Source organism: Mobula birostris, chromosome 2, assembly GCF_030028105.1.
Source record: "Mobula birostris isolate sMobBir1 chromosome 2, sMobBir1.hap1, whole genome shotgun sequence".
NCBI lineage: Eukaryota > Metazoa > Chordata > Chondrichthyes > Myliobatiformes > Myliobatidae > Mobula > Mobula birostris.
Window position 1 is genome coordinate 93,934,592 of NC_092371.1, and position 19,711 is coordinate 93,954,302.

The 19,711-nt window shown below is 43.3% G+C and overlaps 1 protein-coding gene across 1 annotated transcript in view; it reads right to left on the bottom strand.

The window, feature by feature from the left end:
- The window catches only part of rsph14 (radial spoke head 14 homolog), a 786,151-nt gene that overhangs the window by 372,906 nt on the left and 393,534 nt on the right, over positions 1-19,711 (bottom strand). The window lies entirely within an intron of this gene.

Below are 19,711 nucleotides of genomic sequence, written 5' to 3' on the forward strand. Positions count from 1 at the left end.
ACTCTTCCCTTCTGTGGGCAAGCCTATTCTGGATCCACAAAGCAAAGTCTCCTTGTATCCCATGCCTCCTTACTTTCTGAATGAGCCTTGCATGGGGAACCTAATCAAATCCCATCCATATACTTGTCCAAACTTCTCTTAAGTGTGGAAATCAAATCCGAATCCACCACCTCTACTGGCAGCTTGTTCCACACACTTGCCACTCCCTGAGTGAAAAATCTCCCCCTCAAGTTCCCCTTAAATATTTCACCTTTTATCCTTAACCTATGATCTCTAGATCTTGTCTCACCAAATGTCAGTAGAAAATGACTGCTTGCATTTACCCCTCATAATTTTGTATCCATCTATTGTATCAAATCTCCCTTCATCCCCTGTTGAAATTTGCACAAGTTCCAATTTACGTCAGCAAAGAGGGAAACGTGATGCTAAATGACTGACGTCATTGGCTTTGACACAGAGAAAATAAAATGCCAAGTGCATAAAGGTGAATTGTTCATGGAAATGCCGAGGTCATATACTCCATGGAAGTGATTCATATGTATAGTAGAGTGCTAATGAATAAAGAATCGAGATAATGAGACTTAAATTCTACTTCCCATTTAAACAAAGCAAATACATTAAAATTGCTGCAGTTTTATTTATGTACGCTATGAATCTAAAATTAAACTTCATTTCCATTTAATCTGGGTAACGTAATGAAATTTAAAATAATGTTCAATTAAAGCTAGGACCAAAGATGATAAAATAATATGAACGATACAAATCCTAAACACAAGAGATTGTGCAGATGCTAGAAATCTTGAGCAATAGTGCTCAAGGAACTCAGCAAGTCAGGCAGCATCAATGGAAGGAAATAAACAAACGATTACAAAGGTAGTAATCTTGGGATTACTGCCTCTGCCACGCAACAGTGATTATAGGAATAGAATAAGGTGAAGGATAAATGCATGGCTGAGGGACTAGGAGGAGGGGGCAAGGATTCAGATTTCTGGATCATTGAGATCTCTTTTGGGACAGGAGTGACCTGTACGAAAAGGATAGGTTGCACTTGAATCCGAGGGGGACCAATATCCTGGCAGGGAGGTTTGCTAAGGCTATTGGGGAGAGCTTAAACTAAAATTGCTAGGGGTTGGGAACCGAACTGAAGTGACGGAGGAAGGGGCAGTTGGCTCACAAATAGAGAAAGCTTATACGCACTGTGAGAGGGGGGATAGGCAGAGGATAAAGGATACACTCAGACTGACAGTTTGAGATGTGTCTATTTTAATGCAATGAGTATCATGAACAAAGCGGATGAGCTTAGAGCGTGGATCAGTATTTGGAGCTATGATGTTGTGGCCATTACAGGGACTTAAATAGCTCAGGGGCAGGAATGGTTACTTCAAGAGCCAGGCTTTAGATGTTTCAGAAAGGACAGGGAGGGAGGCAAAAGAGGCGGGGGCATAGCACTGTTGATCAGAGATAGTGTCACGGCTGCAGAAAAGAAGGAAGACATGGAGGGATTGTCTACGGAGTCTCTGTGGGTGAAAGTTAGGAACAGCAAGGGGTCAATAACTCTACTGCGTGTTGTTGATAGACCACCCAATAGTTACAGGGATATCGAGGAGCAGATAGGGAGACAGATTCTGGAAAGTTGTAATAATAACAGGATTGTTGTGATGGCAGATTTTAATTTCCCAAATATCTAGGCATACCTAGGCATCTCCCTAGAGCAAGGGGTTTAGAAGGGGTGGAGTTTGTTAGGTGTGTTCAGGAAGGTTTCTTGGCACAATATGTAGATAAGCCTACAAGAGGAGAGGCTGTACTTGATCTGGTATTGGAAATGAATCTGGTCAGATATCAGATCTCTCAGTGGGAGAGCATTTTAGAGATAGCGATCACAATTCTAACTCCTTTACCATAGCATTGGAGAAGGATAGGAACAGACAAGTTAGGAAAGCGTTTAATTGGAGTAAGGAGAAAGATGAAGCTATCAGGCAGGAACTTGGAAGCATAAATTGGGAACAGAAGTTCTCAGGGAAATGTGTGGCAGAAGAGTGGCAAATTGAGGCACGACTGCACAAGCACATGGGCGTTAGCCAGTGAGAAGAGTGAGAAGAACTTTAAAAGTGAGAAGAGTTCAAAAGAAGATAATTATTTCTTCAGCGGTTTGATCGGGGCATGACTGCGCAAGCACGTGGAGCTATAGGCAGGTGGTCTCACCAGGGCCTGGGGAGAAGGATAAGAGGGTAACAGTCAGGAGAGGGAAGGACACGAGTCATAGGCTAGAGGTCACCCTTGTGGCTGTACCCCTTCACAATAAGTACTCCTGCTTGAGTACTGTTGCCAGGGGGGGGACAGCCTACCTGGGAGAAGCAACAGTAGTCGCGCCTCTGGCACAGAGTCTGGCCCTGTAGCTCAGAAGGGTAGGGAAAAGAAAAGGATGGCAGCAGTGATAGGGGACTCTCTAGTTAGGGGGTGAGACAGGCGATTCTGTAGACGCAGCAAAGAAGCACGGATGGTAGTTTGCCTCCCAGGTGCCAGGGTCCGGGATGTTTCTTCATCGTGTCCATGATATCCTAAAGTGGGAAGGAGAACAGCCAGAGGTTGTGGTACATATTGGTACCAATGACATAGGCAGGAAAAGGGAGAGATCCTGAAAGCAGACTACAGGGAGTTAGGAAGGCAGTTGAGAAGCAGGACCACAAACGTAGTCATTTCGGGATTACTGCCTGTGTTATGTGACAGTGAGTATAGGAGTAGAATGAGGTGGAAGATAAATGCTCCCGATGTGGCCTTCTATATATTGGCGAGACCTGACACAGACTGGGAGACCATTTCGCTGGACACCTACACTCTGTCCGCCAGAGAAAGCAGGTTCTCCCAGTGGCCACATATATTAATTCTACGTCCCATTCCCATTCTGATATGGCCCTTGTGGCAGGGGGATCAGAGGGTATGGAGGGAAGGCTGGTGCAGGGTTCTGAGTTGGATGATCAGCTATGATCATAATAAATGGCGGTGCAGGCTCGAAGGGCCGAATGGCCTACTCCTGCACCTATTTTCTATGTTTCTATGTCTATCCACAGCCTCCTCTGCTGTAAAGATGAAGCCACACTCAGGTTGGAGGAACAACACCTTATATTCCGTCTGGGTAGCCTCCAACCTGATGGCATGAACATTGACATCTCTAACTTCCATTAATGCCCCACCTCCCCCTTGTACCCCATCCGTTATTTATTTATTTTATATTCTGTATATATATTCTTTTACTCTCTCTCCTTTTTCTCCCTCTGTCCCTCTCACTATGCTCCTTGCCCATCCTCTGGACTTCCCCCCTCCCCCTTTTCTTTCTCCCTAGGCCTCCTGTCCCATGATCCTCTCATATCCCTTTTGCCAATCAACTATCCAGCTCTTGGCTCCATCCCTTCCCCTTCTGTCTTCTCCTATCATTTTGGATCTCCCCCTCCCCCTCCCACTTTCAAATCTCTTACTTGATCCTCTTTCAGTTAGTCCTGACGAAGGGTCTCGGCCCAAAACGTCGACTGTACCTCTTCTTAGAGACGCTGCCTGGCCTGCTGCGTTCACCAGCAACTTTGATGTGTGTTGCTTGAAATTCCAGCATCTGCAGATTTCCTCGTGTTTGCGTTGGAAGATAAATGCATGGCTGAGGGATTGGAGCAGGGGGCAGGGATTCAGATGACTGGATCATTGGGACCTCTTTTGGGGCAGGAGTGACTTGTACAAAAAGGACAGGCTGCACTTGAATCCCAGGGACCAATATTCTGGCGGGGAGGTGTGCTAAGGCTATTGGGAAGAGTTTAAACTAGAATTGCTGGGAACCAAACTGGAGAGACAGAAAAAGAGGTAGTTGGCTCACAAATAGAGAAAGCTTGGAGACAGTGCGAGAGGGAGGATAGGTAGGTGATAGAGAAGGGACGCGCTCAGACCACTGGTTTGAGGTGTGTCTAATTTAATGAAGGGAGTATTATGAACAAAGTGGATGAGCTTAGAGCGTGGATCAGTACTTGGAGCAATGACGTTGTGGCCATTACAGAGACTTGGACGGCTCAGAGGCAGGAATGGTTACTTCGAGTGCCAAGCTTTAGATGTTTCAGAAAGGACAGGGAGGGAGGCAAAAGAGGTGGGGGTATGGCACTGTTGATCGGAGATCGTGTCACAGCTGCAGAAAAGGAGAAAGTTATGGAGGGATTGTCTACGGAATCTGTGGGTGGAAGTTAGGAAAGGGAAGAGGTCAATAACTCTGCTGGGTTTCTTTTATAGACCACCAAGTAGTAGCAGGGTCATTGAGGAGTAGATAGGGAGACAGATTCTGGAAAGGTGTAGTAATAGCAGGTTGTTGTTATTTAGGAGATTTTAATTTCCTAAATATTGATTGGCATCTCCGTAGAGTGAGGGGTTTAGATGGGGTGGAATTAGTTAGGTGTGTTCAGGAAGGTTTCTTGACACAGTATGTAGATAAGCCTACAAGAGGAGAGGCTAAATTTGATCTGGTATTGGGAAATGAACCTGGTCAGGTGTCAGATCTCTCAGTGGGAGAGCATTTTGGAGATAGTGATCACAATTCTATCTCCTTTACCATATCATTGGAGAAAGATAGGAACAGATAAGTTAGGAAAGTGTTTAATTGGAGTAAGGGGAAATATGAGGCTATCAGGCAGGAACTTGGAAGCACAGATGTTCGCAGGGAAATGTATGGAAGAAATGCGGCAAATTTCCGGGGGATATTTGCGTGGAGTTCTGCATAGGTACATTTCAATAAGACAGGGAAAGAATGGTAGGGTACAGGAACCATCGTGTACAAAGGTTGTTGTAAATCTAGTCAAGAAGAAAATAAGAGCTTACAAAAGGTTCAAAAGACTAGGTAATGATAGAGGTCCAGAAGAATATAAGGCCAGCAGGAAGGAGCTTATGAAAGAAATTAAGAGAGCCAGCAGGGGCCATGAGAAGGCCTTGGCGGACAGGATTAAGGAAAACCCCAAGGCATTCTACAAGTATGTGAACAGCAAGAGAATAAGATTTGAGAGAATAGGACCAATCAAGTGCGAGGGTCGAAAAGTGTGTATAGAACCAGAAAAGATAGCAGAGGTACTTAATGAGTACTTTGCTTCAATATTCATATGGAAAAGGATCTTGGCGATTGTAGGGATGACTAGCAGCAGACTGAAAAGTTTGAACATGTAAGATTTATTAAGATTTTGGGGGAAGCATCAAGTTGGATAAGTCACCGGGACCAGACAAAATGTACCCCAGGCTACTGTGAGAGGTGAGGGAGGAGATTGCTAAGCCTCTGGCAATGAGCTTTGCATCATCAATGCGGACAGGAGAGGTTCCGGAGGATTGGAGGGTTGCGGATGTTGTTCCATTATTCAAGAAAGGGAGCAGAGATAACCCAGGAAATTATAGACCAGTGAGTCTTACTTCAGTGGTTGGTAAGTTGATGTAGAAGATCCTGAAAGGCAGGATTAATGAACATTTGGAGAGGCATAACATGATTAGGAATAGTCAGCATGGCTTTGTCAAAGGCAGGTTGTGCCTTATGAACCTGATTAAATTTTTTGAGGATGTGACTGAACACATTGATGAAGGTAGAGCAGTAGATGTAGTGTAAATGGATACCCCATGCAAGGCTTATTGAGAAAGTAAAAAGGCATGGGATCCAAGGGGACACTGCTTTGTGGATCTAGAATTGGTTTGCCCACAGAAGGCAAAGTGTGGTCAGGTGATATTCTGCATGGAGGTTGCTCAGCAGCGGTGTGCCTCAGGGATATATTCTGGGATCCCTACTCTTCGTGATTTTTATAAATAGCCTGCATGAGGAAGTGAGAGATGGGTTAGTAAATTTGTTGATGACACAAAGGTTGGGGGCATTGTGGATAGTGTCGAGGACTGTCAGAGGTTACAGCGGGACATTGATAGGATGCAAAACTGGGCTGAGAAGTGGCAGATGGAGTTCAACCCAGATAAGTGTGAGGTGGTTCATTTTGGTAGGACAAATATGATGGCAGAATATAGTATTAATGGTAAGACTCTTGGCAGTGTGGAGGATCAGAGAAATCTTGGGGTCCGAGTCCATAGGACACTCAAAGCTGCTGCGCAGGTTGACTCTGTGGTTAAGAAGGCATAAGGTGCATTGGCCTTCATCAACTGTGGGATGGAGTTTAAGAGCCGAGAAGTAATGTTACAGCTATATAGGACCCTGGTCAGACCCCACTTGGAGTACCGTGCTCAGTTCTGGTCGCCTCACTACAGGAAGGATGTGGAAACCATAGAAAGGGTGCAGGGGAGATTTACAAGGATGATGCTTGGATTGGGTAGCATGCAATATGAAAATAGGTTGAGTGAACTCGGCCTTTCCTCCTTGGAGTGATGGAAGATGAGAGGTGATCTGATAGAGGTATATAAGATGATGAGAGGCAATGATTGTGTGGATAGTCAGAGGCTTTTTCCTAGGGCTGAAATGGCTAACATGAAAGGACGCGGTTTTAAGGAGCTTAGAAGTAGGTACAGAGGAGAGATCAGGGGTAAGTTTTTTTACGCAGAGTGGTGAGTGTGTGGAATGGGCTGCCAGCAACAATGGTGGAGGCGGATACAATAGTATCTTTTAAGAGACTCCTGGATAGGTACATGGAGCTTAGAAAAATTGAGGGCTATGGGCAACCCTAGGTAATTTCTAAAGTAAGTACATGTTCAGCACAGCGTTGTGGGCCAAATGGACCTGTATTGTGCTGTAGATTTTCTATGTTTCCATGCTGCCGGACCTGGTGAGCTTCTCCAGTATTTTGTGTGTGTTGTTTAGAGGCTACACATCTTGTGGTGACTCAGCTCCTGACATTCCACCATCTACAAGTTGCAGTTGGGTGTGTTATGCAAAACACTCCACATGCTTGTGGTTTTCCACATAAACCCTATATACAGCTTCACAAAACTTAAAAACTTGACCAGGACAAGCAAGCTTACCATGCAAACATTTACCCTGTCCAGCAGCAGCGTATCATTTCTACAGTCTGTACAATTTACAAGGTGCATTGCAACAACACACCAAGTTTTTTTTGCAAAATGTAGCTCTGAAATGCAGGAAAGACAAGAATAGTGCAAGGACACCACCCGATATGTATTTTTTGTGGCAAGTGGATCAAAGCCTTGGAACCCCCTATCCCCTAGCACTCCGCTACAATAAGAGTATTCTCGCTGCATGCTTTGCAGCAGTGTGAGTAGGAGGCTCACCACCACTTCCTTCAGAACTACTAAGCATGTGACATTAATACCAGCAAAGTTGTTACATATCTTTTAGATGGAGAAGTATGATCCTGTCAAGGTTAATTCCATAGCACAACAGAACAATGATCTGCAATAAGATTCCCTGGCTTAGCTCAGGATGCCTTGAAGGGCATGGTGGAGAGCAGGAGAAAGAATCACTCTATACACAGGGACTATAAATTATCCATGTCAGTAATTTATAGCTATTCCCTAGTGGAAAACATTTCAATTAGACTGATACTAGAACTGGTCTAAGGTAGATTGATTAATGACTACTATTAAATCCTGTTCTTAGGAAGAGGGTAATTATTAAGATTGGACAAAACATACACATGACATGCCTTGCACCTTTGATTTATTGAAACATGAAAGACATGTGAGGGAAAAGGGAGAGGTGGAGGGAGCATAGACTCAAATGTTTGGTCATACTATGGCAGAGGCTTCTCTAAAATAATGAAGCAGGGTGGCCCTTTTTCTCCATCTCTTATTCTTCCCGACATATCACCATATTCTACAACCTCACTTCTCTCCCTTCCTGAAGGCTTGGCCATTAAGGGCTCCTGAGCTCTGAATAAAACCAGCTTCTACCTTGCTGGAGCCTCTGAAGCTGCAGCAGTCTTTAAAGTGAATAATAAGCAAATGTGCACAATAACTTTCTTTCTAATGAATATCAAAAACTGCAAAGAACCTCTTTAAAAGCATTGCTGCAGAAATTTGGGATTCTTCCTATGGTGAGATGCCAGTTTTTCTTCACGTTGTTAATACAGGTCACTGGTTGGATCAATGGGGCCCCACAGTAAAGGATTCAATTCACTGAGCAACTTTTGTGCACTCAGCCATTATGAGTGTAACACCTGCTTTAATTTCTGATTTGCTGAGTCACAGAACTTGTGCTGTGATTGCCGTTCTTGAACCACAGACATTTAAAAGTAAATCTAAAGCTGTTTCCTGCCCAAGACTTGATCATTTTACAAGCAAGAGAATGACAAGACTCAAAAAGAAACAGTCAACTTTTTATAAACTTTGAAACTTCTCTTCATTGTGCAATGGTCAAATGTGTCCTGGTTAATGATGCTGGATGCAGTTTTCTTGGAGTCATCACACAGGGAAGATCAAGTCAATTGTGCCTCTTAATTGACAGAATGCACACTGCGATTCAGGGAGCATCTCCGTGGTTAGTGGGAGGAGGATCTTGGCAATGAAGTTCCCTGCAGCTGACAGCAGGGAGATCCTTTTGTATTTTCTGTAATAGGATTTGTTTTCTTTGATCAAATGCTATATATAGTTAAGGAGAACCACATGCTAGTAATCTATCCTTTTGGGTAGCAGGCTTTGATAATTTTGAGCAAAGAAACCTATTAGGTTATTGTTTATTATTCAATAGATAAAACTCTTCTGCTCTTTGCATACACAATAATGACAGATGGAAATTTCAGACACAAACTCACAGCTTCACCTTTTGTAAGGAGACTTTGGACACTCTGCAATTGTGACCATCTTCACTGGATCCATAAATGAACTTTATTGAAAGTTTTTGTTAAGGAAGGATAATGCTTTTTTCTTTGAGACACAGTAAGATGGATTCACAGATTCAACTTATTCCTGGGAATGCACATTTAGTTTGTGTTAACTCTAGGCCAGTTTGTCATCTGCTCCTCGAGGAGATGCAATTTTGTCCACTGTCCACTATGGTGATGTGATGCAAGACATGGATAAGAGGGGCTTCATTTTTCTCCACCCCTTAGATTCAGACTCTGCTCTACAAAGAAAAATAAGCCATTTTAATGTTTGTTGTTCTCCCCTTGCACTGTGGTCTCAGGCCCCCATAGACATCAACACTGGCAACTAAAATGTCCGAATATGAGCCACCTGAAACAAATTAGTATTATTCCTCACCAACTGCAATAGCCTCTGTCCAGCATCTTGCCATAGACAGAGGGTAAGATAAATGCAGGTTCCAAATAAATCAGAGACTTTCAAGAGCACCACTCTCAAATGAGAACTGCTGAACCATGTACAAACATGTGAGAACAGTCAGGCAAATTACACATTTAGACAGCAGAACTCACAACCTCAGGATGACCAGTGTGCTATATAGCCAGCAAGTTATGCCGCGCAAATTTCCATATCAAAGAAAATGGTGATTAAGTGATCTGTTTAGAGTTCTTGACTGAGGTATGTGTATTGTTAAGGGTATTGGAGTAAATTCTCCTGATTTTTGAAGCAAAATACTAACTGTATATTTTACACACAAGAGTATCTGCAGATGCTGGAAATCCAGAGCAATGCACACAAACTGCTAGAGGAACTGAATCCTGATTCAGGGTCTCTGCCGGAAACATTGACTGTTTGTTGTTCTTGTATAGTTTACATTCATTTGGTATGACAGACAAACCCATGGTTTAACATCTCATTCAAACAATAACAGTACTGATATTATAAAACTTCTTCCGTAACACATTAGTTGCCACCCTGAACTTCACATCTAGGGTACTGGAATGGAATCCTACCCACATTCTCACAGGTGAAAGTGGTCTAACTGGGTAATGGCCAACACATTAGGCCCTGTAGCTCAGATAACGTTACTTAGTGCACTTTTCTGTGTTTACCTGATTTGGTGAAAAATACCACATAAATATTGATGAAACAAAAAACTGCAAATTAGTTAGTTAGGTTAGTCATACTTTATTGATCCTGGGGGAAATTGGTTTTCGTTACAGTTGCACCATAAATAATAAATAGTAATAAAACCATAAATAGTTAAATAGTAATATGTAAATTATGCCAGGAAATAAGTCAAGGACCAGCCTATTGGCTCAGGGTGTCTGACCCTCCAAGGGGGGAGTTGTAAAGTTTGATGGTCACAGGCAGGAATGACTTCCCATGACGCTCTGTGTTGCATCTCGGTGGAACGAGTCTCTGGCTGAATGTACTCCTGTGCCCACCCAGTACATTATTTAGTGGATGGGAGACATTGTCCAAAATGGCATGCAACTTGGACAGCATCCTCTTTTCAGACACCACCGTGAGAGAGTCCAGTTCCATCCCCACAACATCACTGGCCTTACGAATGAGTTTGTTGATTCTGTTGGTGTCTGCTACCCTCAGCCTGCTGCCCCAGCACACAACAGCAAACATGATCGCACTGGCCACCACAGACTCGTAGAACATCCTCAGCATCGTCCGGCAGATGTTAAAGGACCTCAGTCTCCTCAGGAAATAGAGACAGCTCTGACCCTTCTTGTAGACAGCCTCAGTGTTCTTTGACCAGTCCAGTTTATTGTCAATTCGTATCCCCAGGTATTTGTAATCCTCCACCATGTCCACACTGACCCCCTGGATGGAAACAGGGGTCACTGGTACCTTAGCTCTCCTCAGGTCTACCACCAGCTCCTTAGTCTTTTTCACATTAAGCTGCAGATAATTCTGTTCACACCATGTGACAAAGTTTCCTACCATAGCCCTGTACTCAGCCTCATCTCCCTTGCTGATGCATCCAACTATGGCAGAGTCATCTGAAAACTTCTGAAGATGACAAGACTCTATGCAGTAGTTGAAGTCCGAGGTGTAAATGGTGAAGAGAAAGAGAGGCAAGACAGTCCCCTGTGGAGCCCCAGTGCTGCTGATCACTCTGTCGGACACAGACTGTTGCAAGCACACGTACTGTGGTCTGCCAGTCAGGTAATCAAGAATCCATGACACCAGGGAAGCATCCACCTGCATCGCTGTCATCTTCTCCCCCAGCACAGCAGGGCGGATGGTGTTGAACGCACTGGAGAAGTCAAAAAACATGACCCTCACAGTGCTCGCTGGCTTGTCCAGGTGGGCGTCGACACGGTTCAGCAGGTAGACCATGGCATCCTCAACTCCTAGTCGGGGCTGGTAGGCGAACTGGAGGGGATCTAAGTGTGGCCTGACCATAGGCCGGAGCAGCTCCAGAACAAGTCTCTCCAGGGTCTTCATGATGTGGGAGGCCAATGCCACCGATCTGTAGTCATTGAGGCCGCTGGGGCGCGGCGTCTTCGGCACAGGGACGAGGCAGAACACTGACAAATGCTGGAATCTGGAGCATTTGTGCTGATGCAAGGGCTCAACCTGAAATGCCAACAATTTCTCCCCCCCCACCACACCCCATAGATGCTCTCAACCCTCTAATTCCTTCATCCAACCCTCTAAATTTGTTTTTTCGACATGAGTATTCTTAATCAGCTTCTTGTCTGCACACTTAATATTGAGATAAGAACAAGCAATTGTTACATTTATGATTAATGCAAGGCAAGTGTAAATTGGTGAATCATTGTAAACAACTCCAAGTGATGTTTGTAAAGGGGAATATCCCTTTGTGCAACCCATTAGTCATGCTCTTTCCATTAATAATTAAAAGTTGATTTTTTAAGCTTACGAAGACTAACACTTTCTAATTTCATTGGCGTGCTAATGAAGGGTTAAACAGGCTGGAGCCAGCTGGCTACCAATTAAAAGTTCCTTAAAATAAAAATGGAATAATGCAGGAAGTACTTAGAGGGTCAGGTACAAAAAAAATGAGAAAGAAAGAGTCATAGAATTATAACTTTTTATCCATCATATCCATGCCAACTATTAAATGCTCATATGAAGACTATTTACCAGAAACTGGTCTGTAGCCTTCCCTGTCTCGACAACTCATCTTGATACTCCTTAAATGTTGTAGTAGTATCGACCTGCATGACTCATTCATTTAGAGTGTTCCAGATTCCAATCACTCTCTACCACAAGACCAGAAGACAAAGGAGCAGAAGTCAGCCATTCGGCCCATCGAGTCTGCTCCGCCATTTTATCATGAACTGATCCATTCTCCCATTTAGTACCACTCCCCCGCCTTCTCACCATAACCTTTGATGCCCTGGCTACTCAGATACCTATCAACCTCTGCCTTAAATACACCCAATGACTTGGCCTCCACTGCTGCCCGTGGCAACAAATTCCATAGATTCACCACCCTCTGACTAAAAAAATTTCAGCCCTCTTGTACTAGACTCCCACATCATGGGAAACAACTTTGCCACATCCACTCTGTCCATGCCTTTCAACATTTGAAATGTTTCTATGAGGTCTCCCCTCATTCTTCTAAACTCCAAGGAATACAGTCGAAGAGCGGACAAACGTTCTTCATATGTTAACCCTCTCATTCCCGGAATCATTCTAGTGAATCTTCTCTGTACCCTCTCCAACGTCAGCACATCCTTTCTTAAATAAGGAGACCAAAACTGCCCACAGTACTCCAAGTGAGGTCTCACCAGCACCAGCTCTAGGTGGAAAAGTTCTTCCCCAAGTCTCTTCTGAACCTCTTAGCTCTAAAGCTGATTCTATGTCCTCTACTTATTGACAATTCTGCCATGAGAAAATGTTTCCTACTAACTATCCTACCTATGCCTCTCATAATTCTGTACACCTCTGTCAAAGTCCCACCTCAGTCTCCTCCACTCCAAGGAAAGTTAACCACTGGTCTGTCTGGTCTCTCCTCAAAACTGAAATCAGAATCAGAATCAAGTTTATTATCACCAGAATGTGACTTGAAATTTGTTAACAGTAGCGGCAGTTCAATGCAATACATAATATGGAAGGAAAGTATTAAATAAATAAATCTTATTCAGTATCTGTGGCGGTTGAATGGGGCATGACTGTGCAAGCACGTGAAAGTCGGACCGTGAGGCAGCGGGAGTGTTTAAAAGCGAGAAGATTAATGGAGTGGGTGATGGAGTAGTGTGAGACAGAGCAGGAAGGCTTTAGCTCGAGAGGCTTCAGCGAGCAGAGGCTGAGGACGAGCTTCACTCCAAGTGAGGTAAGGCTGGGTAATTTCCTTTAATAAATCTAATTACCTTAAGAGTAGGTAATGGAGGCAGCAGTTAGAGCAGTTGAGTGCTCCGTTTGCAGTATGTAGGAAGTCAGGGCGAGCACAATCATCCCTGATGACTACACCTGTAAAAGGTGCATCCAGCTGCAGCTCGTGACAAACCGAGTTAGGGAACTGGAGCTGGAGCTGGATGAACTTCGGATCATTCGTGATGAAAAGGCAGAAAAAAAAAGGAGTTACAGGGAGATAGTCACCCCTAAGAGTCAGGAGACAGGTAGCTGGGGACTGTCAGGAGAGGGAAGGGGAATAGACAGAATGAGCAGAGCACCCCTGTGGCCGTTCCCACCAATAATAAGTATATCATTTTGGATACTGTTGATGGTAACGACCTACCAGGGACAAGTTGCAGTGGTTGCGTCTCTGGCACCGAAACGGGATCCTCAGCTCAGGAGGGAAGGAGGGAAAAGAAGAGAGCAGTAGTGATAGGGAATTCGATAATTAGGGGGACAGATAAGAGGTTCTGTGGAAGAGATTGAAAATCCTGGATGGTATGTTACCTCCCTGGCGATATCTCGCATCCAGTTCTCAGTATTCTCAAGAGGGAGGGTGAGCAGCTGGATGTCGTGGTCCATGTAGGGATCAATCTCGTGGGTAGGAAGAGTGAGGAGGTCCTGAAAGGTGAGTTTAGGGAGTTAGGCACCAAGTTAAAGGACAGGACCTCCAGGATAGCAATCTCAGGATTGCTACCAGTGCCACGTGCAGGCGGGTTTAGAAATAGTAAGATAGCGCAGAACAACACATGGCTGAAGACATGGTGTAGGAGGATGGGCTTCAGATTTATAGATAATTGGGCAGTTTTCCAGGGAATGTGGGACCTGTTCCAGCGGGATGGTTTACATCTGAACTGGAATGGGATAAATATTCTTGCAGGTAGGTTTGCTAGAGAAGCTCCCGTGGATTTCAACTAGATACAAGGGGGGAGGGGAACCAGAGTGTAGGAACAGATGTAGGGGAGAAGGAAGAAAAAGAAAATAGTAAAGTTGTTTGCACCGTTAGTGATAAACAGAGAGTAAGAGGTGGAAAATTTCTTAAATGCATTTATTTTATTGCTAGGAGCATTGTAAGAAAGGTGGATGAGCTTACAGCATGGATTGCTACCTGGAAGTATGATGTTGTAGCTATTAGTGAAACGTGGTTGCAGGAGGGATGTGATTGGCAACTAAATATTCCTGGATCTCGTTGCTCCAGGTGTGATAAAATAGGAGGGACAAGAGGGAAAGGTGTTGCATTGCTTGCCAGAGAAAATATTACAGCGGTGCTCTGGCAGGATAGACTAGACAGCTCGTCCAGGGAGGCTATTTGGGTGGAATTGAGGAATGGGAAAGGTGTAGTAACACTTATAGGGGTATATTATAGATCATCTAATGGGGAGCGAGAATTGGAGGAGCAAATTTGTAAGGAGATAGCAGATATTTGTAGTGAGCACAAGGTTGTGATTGTGGGAGCTTTTAATTTTCCACACATAGACTGGGAAGCCCATTCTCTAAAAGGGCTGGATGGTTTGGAGTTTGTAAACTATATGCAGGATAGTTCTTTGCAGCAATACATAGAGGTACCAACTAGAGAAGTGGCAGTGTTGGATCTCCTGTTAGGGAATGAGTTAGGTCAGGTGACAGAGGTATGTGTTGGGGAGCACCTTGGGTCCAGTGACCAAAATGCCATTAGTTTCAATATAATTATGGAGAAGGATAGGTCTGGACCCAGGGTTGAGATTTTTGATTGGAAGGCTAACTTTGAGGAGCTGCAAAAGGATCTAGAAGGAGTGGATTGGGACAAATTGTTTTATCGGAAGGATGTAATAGAGAAATGGAGGTCATTTAAAGGTGAAATTTTGAGGGTACAGAATCTTTATGTTCCTGTTAGGTTGAAAGGAAAGATTAAAAGTTTGAGAGAGCATGGTTTTCAAGGGATATTGGAAACTTGGTTCGGAAAAAGAGAGATATCTACAATAAATATAGGCAGCATGGAGTAAATGAGGTGCTCGAGGAATATAAAGAATATAAAAAGAATCTTAAGAAAGAAATCAGAAAGGCTAAAAGAAGATATGAGGCTGCTTTGGCAAGTAAGGTGAAAATAAATCCAAAGGGTTTCTAAAGTTATACTAATAGCAAAAGGACAGTGAGGGATAAAGTTGGTCCTTTAGAGAATCAGAGTGGACAGCTATGTGTGGAACCAAAAGAGATGGGGAGATTTTGAACAATTTCTTTTCTTCGGTATTCACTAAGGAGAAGGATATTGAATTGTGTAATGTTACATATTTCATAGATATCTTGTAATTGTCTTGTGGGGATGATGTAATGGTCTTGCAGAGGTCACATGATGTAATTTTCCTGCTGATGCGAGGTCACATGATGACCTGTTCTCACCAGGTATATAAGTGTAGACCCCTTGTGATACAGTTAGTTTTCCAGTTAGAACGTCAGCCAGAGTCTCCACTCTGCTGCATATTTGCCTTATGACGCAGTTTTGATTTAAAATGGAGTTTTATGTTCTATTGTAAGGTACAAAAGTGTTGGGCCAGCAGTCTAACCAATTGCTGCCAGATTTGTTGATGTATCTTTCCAGTAGTACTGGAGAGTGAAAATGGGAACCTGAAGGAATCATTCGGCAGTTTTGGAGAGAATCGACCATCATTGAATTTGTTCAAGAAAGAGTGATCTGCATGAGATAGCCTCTAATAAAAGCAGCAGAAAAGGCTGTGCAGTATCTAGTATCCAGAGGGAAACATCAGTGCCTTTAAACCGTTTTATTTCCGTCGTCATAAATCCTGCGGACAAGGCAGGTTCCGGCTGGGGATCGGCAGTGATGTTGTGTCTTCGAGGAATTCTTTACTTGAAGAAAGTCTCTCCTAATTGACTCTATAAACCTCTTGGACTTTCGAATTTACCATTCTAAGAACTGTTTTTGAATTCACTACTTTAAGAACTGTTTTCGCATTTATCGCTTTAAGAACTAGTACTGGGTGGTGGTTTGTTAAATGGCCGCATAGCAGTTTACTTCCGGTTAAGGTTTTTGTTTGTTCACTTTTTTAATATTGTGCAGAGTTTAATAAATGTTTGATTGTTTTTATAAAACCTGACTCGACTGATATTCATTGTTGCTGATCACGTGACAATAAGGTAAGGGAAATAGGTAGGGAAGTTATGGAAACTATGATGATTAAAAGTTCAAGCAAATCCGCTAATAGAAAGGTTGTGAGTGGTGGTAAAAATCTTCTGAGGTGCATATATTTCAATGCTAGAAGTATTGCGGGGAAGGCGGATGAGTTGAGGGCGTGGATTGACACGTGGAATTATGACGTTATAGCGATTAGTGAAACTTGGCTACAGGAAGGGCAGGACTGGCAGCTTAATATTCCAGGGTTCGCATTGCTTGTTAGGGAAAATATTACAGCAGTGCTCAGGCACGACAGATTAGAGGGCTTGTCTACTGAGTCCTTATGGGTGGAGCTGAGAAACAAGAAAGGTATGGCCACATTAGTGGGATTGTATTACAGACCACCCAATAGTCAACGAGACTTGGAAGAGCAAATCTGCAGAGAGATAGCAGGCAACTGCAGGAAACATAAAGTTGTGGTGGTAGGGGATTTTAATTTTCCATATATTGATTGGGTCTCCCATACTGTTAGGGGTCTAGATGGTTTAGAGTTTGTAAAATGTGTTCAGGAAAGTTTTCTAAATCAATTTATATAGGTACCAACTGGAGGGGATGCAATATTGGATCTCCTGTTAGGAAACGAGTTAGGACAAGTGACGGAAGTCTGTATAGGGGAGCACTTTGGTTCCAGTGATCATAATGCTATTAGTTTCAATTTGATCATGGACAAGGATAGATCTGGTCCTGGGGTTGAGGTTCTGAACTGGAAGAAGGCCAAATTTGAAGAAATGAGAAAGGATCTAAAAAGCATGAATTGGGACAGGTTGTTCTCTGGCAAAGATGTGATTGGTAGGTGGGAAGCCTTCAAAGGAGAAATTTTGAGAGTGCAGAGTTTGTATGTTCCTGTCAGGATTAAAGGCAAAGTAAACAGGAATAAGGAACCTTGGTTCTCAAGGGATATTGCAACTCTGATAAAGAAGAAGAGGGAGTTGTATGAAATGTATAGGAAACAGGGAGTAAATCAGGTGCTTGAGGAGTATAAGAAATGCAAGAAAATACTTAAGAAATTAATCAGGAGGGCTAAAAGAAGACATGAGGTTACCTTGGCAGTCAAAGTGAAGGATAATCCAAAGAGCTTTTACAGGTATATTAAGAGCAAAAGGATTGTAAGGGATAAAATTGGTCCTCTTGAAGATCAGAGTGGTCAGCTATGTGCGGAACCAAAGGAAATGGGGGAGATCTTAAATAGGTTTTTTGCGTCTATATTTACTATGGAAACTGGCAAGAAGTCTATGGAATTAAGGGAATCAAGTAGTGAGATCATGGAAACTGTACAGATTGAAAAGGAGGAGGTGCTTGCTGTCTTGAGGAAAATTAAAGTGGATAAATCCCCGGGACCTGACAGGGTGTTCCCTCGGACCTTGAAGGAGACTAGTATTGAAATTGCGGGGGCCCTGGCAGAAATATTTAAAATGTCGCTGTCTACGGGTGAGGTGCCAGAGGATTGGAGAGTGGCTCATGTTGTTCCGTTGTTTAAAAAAGGATCGAAAAGTAATCTGGGAAATTATAGGCCAGTAAGTTTAACGTCGCTAGTAGGTAAGTTATTGGAGGGAGAACTAAGAGACAGAATCTACAAGCATTTGGATAGACAGGGACTTATTAGGGAGAGTCAACATGGCTTTGTGCGTGGTAGGTCATGTTTGACCAAACTATTGGAGTTTCTTGAGGAGGTTACCAAGAAAGTGGATGAATGGAAGGCAGTGGATATTGTCTACATGGATTTCAGTAAGGCCTTTGACAAGGTCGCGCATGGGAGGTTAGTTAGGAAAATTCAGTCGCTAGGTATACATGGAGAGGTGGTAAATTGGTTTAGACATTGGCTCAATGGAAGAAGCCAAAGAGTGGTAGCAGAGAATTGCTTCTCCGAGTGGAGGCCTGTGACTAGTGGTGTGCCACAGGGATCAGTGCTGGGTCCATTGTTATTTGTCATCTATATCAATGATCTGGATGATAATGTGGTAAATTGGATCAGCAAATTTGCTGATGATACAAAGATTGGAGGTGTAGTAGACAGTGAGGAAGGTTTTCAGAGCCTGCAGAGGCACTTGGACCAGCTGGAAAAATGGGCTGAAAAATGTCAGATGGAGTTTAATACAGACAAGTGTGAGGTATTGCACGTTGGAAGGACAAACCAAGGTAGAACATACAGGGTTAATGGTAAGGAGTGCAGTAGAACAGAGGGATCTGGGAATACAGATACAAAATTCCCTAAAAGTGGTGTCACAGGTAGATAGGGTCGTAAAGAGAGCCTTTGGTACATTGGCCTTTATTAATCATAGTATTGAGTATAAGAGCTGGAATGTTCTGATGAGGTTGTATAAGGCATTGGTGAGGCCGAATCTGGAGTATTGTGTTCAGTTTTGGTCACCAAATTACAGGAAGGATATAAATAAGGTTGAAAGAGTGCAGAGAAGGTTTACAAGGATGTTGCTGGGACTTCAGAAACTCAGTTACAGAGAAAGGTTGAATAGGTTAGGACTTTATTCCCTGGAGCGTAGAAGAATGAGGGGAGATTTGATAGAGGTATATAAAATTATGATGGGTATAGATAGAGTGAATGCAAGCAGGCTTTTGCCACTGAGGCAAGGGGAGAAAAAAACCAGAGGGCATGGGTTAAGGGTGAGGGGGGAAAAGTTTAAAGGGAACATTGGGGGGGCTTCTTCACACAGAGAGTGGTGGGAGTATGGAATGAGCTGCCAGATGAGGTGGTAAATGCGGGTTCTTTTTTAACATTTAAGAATAAGTTGGACAGATACATGGATGGGAGGTGTATGGAGGGATATGGTCCGTGTATAGGTCAGTGGGACTAGGCAGAAAATGGTTCAGCACAGCCAAGAAGGGCCAAAAGGCCTGTTTCTGTGCTGTAGTTTCTATGGTTCTATGGTACTGGCGCTTTTAAGGAATATGAAAGTGGATAAGTCTCCGGGTTCTGATAGGATATTCCCTAGGACCTTGAGGGAAGTTAGTGTAGAAATAGCGGGGGCTCTGACAGAAATATTTCAAATGTCATTAGAAAAGGGGATGGTGCCGGAGGATTGGCGTATTGCTCATGTTGTTCCATTGTTTAAAAAGGGTTCTAAGAGAAAACCTAGAAATTATCGGCCTATGAGTTTGACGTCAGTGGTGGGTAAATTGATGGAAAGTATTCTTAGAGATGGTATATATAATTATCTGGATAGACAAGGTCTGATTCGGAACAGTCAACATGAATTTGTGCATGGAAGGTCATGTTTGACAAATCTTATTGAATTTGTTGAAGAGGTTACTAGGAAAGTTGATGAGGGTAAAGTGGTGGATGTTGTCTGTATGGACTTCAGTAAGGCCTTTGACAAGATTCCACATGGAAGGTTAGTTAGGAAGGTTCAATCGTTAGGTATTAATATTGAAGTAGTAAAATGGATT